This window comes from Pholis gunnellus, assembly GCF_910591455.1.
Source record: "Pholis gunnellus genome assembly, chromosome: 5".
NCBI lineage: Eukaryota > Metazoa > Chordata > Actinopteri > Perciformes > Pholidae > Pholis > Pholis gunnellus.
Window position 1 is genome coordinate 25,300,486 of NC_136531.1, and position 10,046 is coordinate 25,310,531.

Below are 10,046 nucleotides of genomic sequence, written 5' to 3' on the forward strand. Positions count from 1 at the left end.
CATCTCACACATAAGCCTGATGGGAGGTTGGTGCGATTAAATCACTTTAGGCTTTTGAAATGCCAGGTAGGCCTTTGCTATGTTTCAGCCACATGGGGAAGTCCCAACAATGTATAATTGTGAATCCTGCCAACAAGCGGCTTGTTGTCTCCTCCCTCTTTATTCCAGCCTGTGTTGAATCAGTTATTAAAGAGAATGTTGGTCTGGGATTTGTTTGACTCTCTTGAAGACGCACGTCAAAACGTCAGTCTATTATAGCAAGGAGCACACCATCAAATAGGAGCTTTCTTTAGATTTGTTAAAAGAAAAACGTAATTGAGATGCAACTCAAACTTTGCATCGACTTACTTTGTCGCTCATTTTGTGGGGAAGCTTCAATATTGGAAAAATATTGGACTGATGGCGCTACCTTAAAGTATCCCGTTTATGTCTAATCCCACTTTAAGTTAAAATGTTCTATTTGATGAAAAGTACATTGTCCAGTTATAGAACCTTCCACCTATGCCTAGCTTGTTCATTTTTTATTAAAAGTCCTTCTCTCCACATGGAATCATACGCTTTCTCAATGTTAAAGAAAACTAATGCCATCACTTACTTCAAGTTAAGGGTCTTTTCTATTTCGTTACTTACTTTAACGAGAGCATCTGCTGTGGAGCATCCTTTTCTAAAGCCACTCAGATATTTGCAACAACTTTATTTTTTCTAAAACATATGATAAAAGAATCATTTTTAAACACATTTACATAATTAGGAGGTTAAAGCTATTGGTCTACAGTTTTTAGCATTAGCTGAATCTTTTGCTGGTTTATCAAATGGTAAGATTACTGCCATCTTCCACTTTTCAGATAGTCTTCCTTCTAAACATATCTTATTAAAAAGTTTCAACACTATTTCTAAAGCTCCCTACGGTCATTTTTGCTATAATATTTGCTTCTCTTTTGTGCCCTCTTCATTGCCCTGAAAGTGAATTCCATATGCAGAGCTGAGCTGATTTCTACCTTTTTATCATACACATTTTATTCCCAGTTATCTCCATTTTAGGTATACTTTTAGATGTAGCTTCAGTTATCATACTTGTAACATCACAAGTACATTCATCCACATTCCCATCTGTTTTAATGTTGCTAGCTAGCTCCCGCGCAGCAGTCCTTAAATATGTCCCGTTGAGCATTTTGAATGCACCATACTGTGTATAGTCATTAGATAGATGGATAGTTACTTTATTAATCTTGCAAGGGGACATTTTTTTGCTACAGCAGCATTTATAGATACAGGTTTCCAACACATCGGTCAGCATAGCTTGTGAACGCTAGCAATGTGCAACGTGACGACGTGTAATAATGTACCCTGCAATATTAGTGACCGGAAACAGCCATGTATAATTACTGCTTATGAGTGGAAACACACAGACGTCCCAGTATAGACTGATTCTCAGGTACAAGTTTAGTAACTTTATATTGAAATGGTGTATCAGTTAATGTTAGCTAACTTTCTGTTCGACATCAGTGGTAACGTTACTTAACCACGGTTAACTGATGTTAACTGACTGATACAGACTGATATAAATATATATATATATATATATATATATATTTTTTTTTTTTTTTTTTTTATGTATGTGTATTCATTTTTTTAAAGTAAATAAATAACTGACGTTATCAGCTAAGATGACTTAACTAACAGTTACTATGCAACTGTACTCATCAGGATGTACTTGTTCAGCACACCACGTTTATGCATATATAGATTTAGCTATTGTTATTATTTCCATGTTATTTTTAGATGAGCACAAAACCTAAGAGCCACAAGGCCATGGGAGACAGAGAGTAAATGGCAAGGCTGAGGGCATTTACCAGCTCTGGGATTTGGCCTTTTGGAGGAGGCAATAGACAATATATGTACCTATTACTCAGTGTCATTAGTATGCATGGATGCAAATTGACCCCCACAAATTTGCACTATGATTGTGTAGATAATGTCAATTGACGTAGTACACTGTGTGTGACTCACTCCAGGCTAAATAGCAATTCCTATAATTTCAGATTAATACAAGTAGTGAAACTTGTCAGTCTGTGGCCTCAGACTCTGCCCATGGTGCAACAGCTGCAGCCCGATCTGTCCTTCAACCACCTTTGAGTTTGTCTATTGTGAATATTTTCTTAGTAATTCATGTTTTGTATGTCTTATTTTGTATATGTGTTTAAAATGAACTTGCGTTCTCCCTTCAGGTCACTAAATCACGCTTTGGTGGGCCACAGTCTGTCTCTCTGAAGCTTAAATTAGTGGCTAGGAGGACCCCAATGATTTAAAAAAATGTCTCAAATGTATTCATGACTACTTAAATAGTGCTATATCTGGTGCAGTGCATTTATAATACACTGTCCCTGTTTTAAATAAACAAACAAATAAATCAAATGGAATTTACATTTCAGGTATGCTTTTGACATCCGTGTCATTTGGCTGCTTTGGGACCGGACTTGCGGCACAACCGGTAAAAGCAGATTAAAGAGAACAATGGGGAGGAAAGGTTGAATGTGCTGACTTTGTGGATCGCCCCAGTGGTCTGCCACACATACATCGTATTACAATACATATGCAGTTAATATAAATGTGTGCTGTGTAATAAATCTACATACCCTTACTGCTACAAGTGTAATTTTAAAGATCACGGCTGTCACAGAACACAAAGAGCTGGCTGGCCTGAGAAGGGGGACAGCGCTCTGGATGACCTCCATCGTCAACAAGGTCGGCCAGATCTTTGTGTGCTGACAGTTCTGGAGGACTGGACGCAATGGCCTCTGGTGTGATGGAGCATCTGTTCCACCCCTGATGCTGCCTTACATTGACTCAAGCTGCTGCATGACTGAGGGGTTGAGCAAGCTGCAGACCAGGTTTGCAGAGCAGCCAGTCACGTACGACCGGACATCTGGAATTTCATGAGGTTGGCCATAGGCTGCAACGTTGCTACTCCCGTCTACTCAACCTTTATGGGCTGCCTCTCTGCATTCATCTTTGTGTAGGCTGCAGCAGCAGGCAAAGAGAGAGAGAGCAGCTCAGGTAGGATCTTACTGATCGTCTGGTGGACACGTGAATCAGCAAGAAGGAGCTGAGCCACTAGGCATGCGGTAAGGAGGCCATCAAACCCATCAAGCGGCTGCTGCAGAAATGGGAGAGGGGGGCAAACGGGAAATACCTCATGGGGGTGGCATTGCTGGATCAGGTGCACATGGATCACATTTGGTGTGTGCATAAATGCCACATCAGGTGTGCCGTTGTATACGGAGGTAGGTACAACCATCACCAAGAGGGTCGTTGTCCTGACTAGGTATCACTGTGTCAGAAGGTTTCACATCCCTGGACTCCTTTCACTGCCACCTGAACAGGTTCATTCCAGGTTGGTGTCTCTTTCATGTTTTGTATTCTAAATAATTTGTATGTTATTATATGACAGCATTATTCAGATTGTAAAGCAATAAAAATGGCATGCAGCTTGTGATGCAGTGGCAGGTCTTCACCCTCGGGCCCTCAGCTGATGCAGGCTCCAGTAACCTCACAGGTCACTGCTCCTGCTCCAGGCCGTCGCAAACTGACCCGCAAAGTACTGCACGACACGTGTAAGAAATGAGGACAGTTAGTACAGCAGAGACTGGACACAGCCAGTACAAGGACATTGTATACTGCCCCTCAGCAGAGCCTGTTCCCAAGTAACAATTGTTTGAGGACATAAAAAAAGAACAACTGTTTGGGGATGCGTCTTCCTCATGAAACAAAAAACAAATCTGTAAGAAACAAATAAATAAAGACAATAAAATTCCACGGAAGTGAAAATAGGTAATACAGAACAGCGTTGTCTTCTCTTTTTCTCCCTTTTTTCCACATTAAACCACAATTTGCACGTTATCATTATTTGTGTCATTATTATTACAAATTAGCATATCAAATTCAAATGTAGTTTATATTTTGTTTTACTATGCACTGGCATGGAACAAATGTCTCAAAGTTCAGACCCTAAGCTCATGTGGTCCATGGCTTCTATCGTATCCAATGCAATTTTCTTTCAACTCTACAATTCTCTGAAATGACTAACTAAAGCTGTGTCCCATCCAAAGTCCTTCGCAGGACGCAGCCTTTGCGGGCTATGTCAGCAGCATCCTTTGAAGACAGCAAAGGCCGAACTGAGTGGTCTCCGAAAAGAGACTGGTTAACAGAGGAATTCCTGTTTGCGTCGCCAGCTGTTCCTGCCCCCACCCATTGTCGCTCCCGCCGCCTAGCAACCAGCTGACATGAAAGAGCATTGAAAAGAAAGCTAACTAACGTGATACAAATGGAGCCAGAGATGCTAATTTTATTCTTTTTATTCTACATTATTTCGGAAGATATGCTTTACTGTCGCATGATATATTTCAGGCTGATAGAGGGCCATTTTCATGTGAATGAAGTTAAAATTAAATTTAATTTAACTTAAATGTAAAAATCATTATTCAGCTGAAACAAAGAGGACACAAGGCCCGACTTTCACCTGAGTAGGGAGGCCCTGGCGCTGCTGCTGGAGTGTTTGGGATGCCTCGATCTAATGTCCACCGCATTGATTCATCCACTTCCCATAAACCCCTGAAGACCTGGAGGCAGTCTAGTCTGGGTCAGTCCACGACTCCAGAGTGATCCGCCACAGCCCACTCTATCTGCTTTTATGTGTCATATATATATATTTGTGTTTGTACATTTACTGTATATTTTATTGTTATGTGATTTATTGAATTTGTTAATTGTATGTTCAATAAGATAATAAATCATACATTTCCATTAATCAGTTAATCATTTCATCAGTTGCCACGTTAAATAACTAATTTTCCTTTCTTCATAGTTTTCATAAATAAAAAACCCTATGTATTTAACAATGAATATATTTTATTCAATTATATATATATATATTTACACATACATATAAAGATATCTATATATTAGTGCTGGGCAAGTTAACACATTATTATCGCGGTAACGCATTAATTATTTAATGCCGACAATTATGTTATCGCGTGTTAACGCAGTTTTTTTTTATTATTAAGCGGACATTCTTCCGGCCGGCAGCGAGCGGTGAACAGTTGAGTTTGTGTGACGTCTCTTCCTGTTTCCTTCACTTACATTCCCCTGGGTCCTAAGTCCCTCCATGTACAGCTTCTTATCACCCTCTGTTCTTATCAATGTACATTTATAACAAATACCACACATATTACGGTACTCAGCGTTGCATATGTGTCTGACCAAAATACCAAAAAAAGCTAATAAAAAAAAAAAGCTAATAAAAAATAAATGTTTTTGTTTTTAAAGTGTTTTTCTTTGGAATATGTATAATAAGCATATCATTTAGTTATCGCTACTGAGAATTTAACAAACATGACGTAGATAGGTTTAGAGTTTTCAAGGTGTATATTTCAAATTGCATCTCTTACACACCGGCTGAATATCTATTATCAGAATCATTATAACTGTATTTTAACTGCTGTGTAAAGGGAATACTGCTGTTAAAAAGCACCTTATTTGTTTAAATTGTTTGCAAACCAAATGTTATTGCACTTTTGTTCATATAGCAGTACTTTTAAAATAAAAGTGCCCAATACACTACTTTTGAATTCATTATTGAATTTTGCGCATAACAATGCGATTAATCATGATTAATCGCAAAAAAAATCATGCGATTGAAAATTGTAATCGTTGCCCAGCACTACTATATATATATATATATCTCTATATATACATCAATTTTTCCAGTTGAGGAAAGAGCTTGTATACCCTCTCCCTGCTCTCCTCTCCTCTGCTGGAACCTCATTAGCTCCAGCAGCTCATTTTGTCTCTTTCTTCTCCTCCTCTTCCTCATGGTCACTTACTGCTATACTTGGCCTTGGTGTGCCCTCAGGGATGGATACAATAAGATGGGGGAGGGTTATATAAGGCCTCTGTCCAAACACCTCATCCGTGAGGTCAAACCACGGCTAAGTTGCAGCACTCAGGGTCCTGACCCTGGATACTTGCAATCCTAAGGCAGAGGAAATCAGACAAGATAGTATCAAAATAAATGTCAGTAAAAATGGTTTATTAACTTGTAGTAACACTCATGCACATACTTCTTCTTCAAGTTGTCCCTTTTTTTGTTGTTGCTTGCAATAGAGTCAAGCTTCCATACAGGCCCATTTCTCTCCAAAATTGACCTAATCACATTGAGAAAATTGTGAATTATCAATAATGTTGTTAATATAATGTTAATGACTGGAAAAACTGATACAGCTGGATATACACAAATTCCCAAATATATAATTTACTTGGATGACCTACTTTATTTATATAAAAAAAAAAAGCTGACAGTCACAGAGGTTCTGGTCTTTTAACTGATAAAGTAACAGAACCAACCTCACTCATGGTGACTGATATAACACAACACTATTGCAGCAGTATGGAACACACAGTCATTTCTAAACAGCACTAACGGAACTCGGCGGTCCGTAATCATACACCAGAACACGTTATAACAATACAGTAAACTTAAACGAAACAAACAAGGTAATAAACACACTATGACCTAACTCTCTCTGCCCAGACACAAGCCTCTTACTCTGAGATGAGTTCGCGGTCGATGTGGTTCTTCGAGTTTCTTGGTTAAACTCGGGGTCCTCGGAAGTTCAGGGAATTCTCGTCCCTACGACCGCCAAAATGTTGACGATAACGGGGAGAGAACGGGGCATAGAAGTTATCCGGTCTCTCCTTCAGGATCCAAAAAAATGTTTGTTACTAAACTATTGTTCGTCCAGCGAAGTTAAGACTATGACCTAAGGTTATCTTCAAAAGTAACAACGTTGTGCACACCTCCTTTTACTAACTTGAATCAGACAAGACGGCCACTAGCTGGAGGTGACACTGTTTTTTATAGATTCTGTGACGTCAGCCTGTAGCACAGGGAATCCCTGCGGCCCTCGTCCAATGAGACCCCAGTGTTGAGTTTGGAACAAAATTCACACGTAGGTTAGACTTAACATCTCAAAGGGTTTGGTGTGGATTTTACCCAAATCAGGCTGTTGACTACCATGTAGGCCCAACAACTCCCTTTTTTTCCAACCACATGGTGAAGTCCCAGGAGGCTAATGCCTTTACTTCCAAGCTACGCTGGCAGAATGTTTGGCCATCAATCTTCTCCCTCAGATTAATGAACTGAGCAGTATGCTTCTTGAACACAAAAACAAATTAGACTATAAATCAGAACTTGTTTCTCCATCACCAAACTTGCTGGATATTTTAGATTTTCATTTGTTTTGTGATGAATGTTATGATAGATCACACCACTGTTGTGAGGCTAACCAGCAATCAAATACACATCCATTTTTACTTATACTGTAAATCTGTTCCTTTTAATGTTTACAGACATAATGTAAATAATACAACCCTGACTGAAAAAGTATACAATTCATTTCATTATTCACATAACAGGTGAAATATGAAACCTTTATCCCTACTCTAACAGCGTCTCACTGTCATGATTGTTTTTTTGTTTAGTTTATTTACCGTTTCATTTTGAAGTTCCCTTCCTCTCGTGTCCTGTGTTTGCCTTCCCCCCTATTTGATTGTTCACCCCGCCCACATTAGTTTCCCCTGTCTCTCGTCTGCCTGGTAGTCTCCTGTGTTCCTGCCCACCTGTGTCCTGTTGTCCAATTAGTTTGTTGTTGTAGACCTGTCTTTAGTCTGTTGGTTGGCTGTTCGTCGGCTATGTCTCCTGGCCTATTTATCCCTGTATACCTGATCCTGTTTCATTTGTCATTTTTGCCTCGGATTTTCAGTTGCTCACTTTTGGACTCACCAGCCTCATCACTAATGTCAGTTTAGTTTGGACATTTTCTTTCCATCATCCTGCTGCTTCCATTTCATGTAGACCTTTACAGTCACAACATTTATTTATTTTTGTATTTGAGAGAAAGTTCATCTTTTATCTATTTAAATGAAACAAGATCAAAATCTTATGGCTACAGTAACTTGCAGGAGTATAACTCCCACAACACTTAAAGACAAAATAAAGTCCTTTTTGAAAAGAATTACTTGGTATAATTTGTTCTCCAGATAATATTTGAGCTCTCAAGCCACAAACATTATATTCTTGTCGACAACAAATTGCTTTATAAAAAAGGAACAGCAAATATGAATTGTTCAATTACTTACTATGTCTACAAGTCTACCCACTTCAGTAAAACATGCTCTTTAACATCTTTAACTCTTTTTACTGAGTAACTAGTTTCATTAAACTATTCTCGTCAACAATCATCAACTCTATCCTTTATAATTACCACAATAAACAGAATACATTTCTATACTGTTATACATCTATTTTTTTACAGCCACTTACTGTTTTATTATTATTACAATACATGCATAAAACAACAAAATAAAGGTAGATGTGCGTTTTCCAACTCCAAACTTGGGTCGTCCGGTGTCCGCAAGGTTGGCGGTTTGATCCTTGGCTACTCCATGTTCTGTGCCGCAGTATTCCAGATTTGTATTAATTAATTTAATTTAAAAGGGACAATGTACAGTTTAAAACATAAATGTCACCATTTGATGCACCAGATTATAACTTTAAGCTAATTCGCATCTGTAGTCCCTTGGCAGGTCAAAACAAGGAAATCACAACAACAAACAGAACAGGGTAAAGACGTAATACAAAGATATACAAAAAAGAACACACAAGACACACAATACAAAGCTACACACAACCGCACACCACAAATGTATGTTTGTCAGATAAAAGCAAGTCATAAAGACCATAAGATTCAAGGTCAGTGAGTACAGAGGTGACCAGCTCTTAACAGACTTTTTAAGTTGGTTTTGAAAGTGCTGATAGAGCTGCAGCTCCTCACATTGTCAGGCAGCGTGTTCCACTGATGTGTGGCTTTTACAGAAAAAGCTGATTGCCCAAATGCAGTGCGTTGAAAATCGAATAAAATTTACTCAGCGAGTATACACAAAGTCACGTAGTGGAGGAGAGGCCAAACCATTTAAAATGTATAAACCAGGCACAAATTTGGAAATAATCTAAAATTCTCGAAGCTCAGTAAATTTTAATTTCTCCAGTACCCTACATTGATGAAAATGCAATGGCTTTTTGTCCAGCATTTTTAGAGTTTGTTTGTATAAGGGCTCAAGAGGTCTTATGGCTGTTTCATCAGCCTGCCTTCAACACGTAATGCAATAAGACATATGGGAAAGGATCATGGCATGCATAAATATCTTGGCTGCATCCAGAGAGAGACAGTTTCTGATACGTCTAAAATTTGACAAGTCGTAATTTATGGTTTTAACCATTTTTATTTACATGTTTCTTAAAGTTCAAATTTGGATCCAGTATCACGCCAAGATATTTCAAATCAGTGACTATTTCAACCCTTTGACCTTTGATGAGAAGGTTAGGAGCATTAGGAGGTTGTATCCTGGTTTTAGAAAAAAACATACCTTTTGTCTTAACATTTAGACTCAGACATGATTAATCAAGCCAGTGTGTGATCCTTTCCAACGCAATTGTTAGGTTTGCAGCTGCTAACTCAGCTGTTTTTGCATGTGTGTATACAACAGTGTAATCTGCATACCTTTGCAGTTCTATCTCATGACACTGTTGAGGGAGATCATTAATATATAGACTAAATCAGTGTTTTTCAACCTTTTTTGAGCCGCGGCACATTTTTTACAATAAAAAAATCCTGCAACACACCAACAACCAAAACATTTACAAAATGTCACATTGTAGTATAATACAGCATATATGCTGACAATTTAAGTCGCTTAATTTGTTGACACATACTCGGTGTGAAACCTGGGCCTGTTTGGATGAACACAGAGCTGATATCCTGGCAGAAACTGAAGAAAGGCACACACAAAGCTCTTCTTCAACAGCTCTCAGTCTCTCTCTGTTTTTAGTTTTTATAGCAGCCATGCTTGAAAAGCTCATCTGACACAGATATGTAGTGGAAAATGGGAGCAATGTTGAAATAGCTCTGTTTGCCAGAATGGGGAAC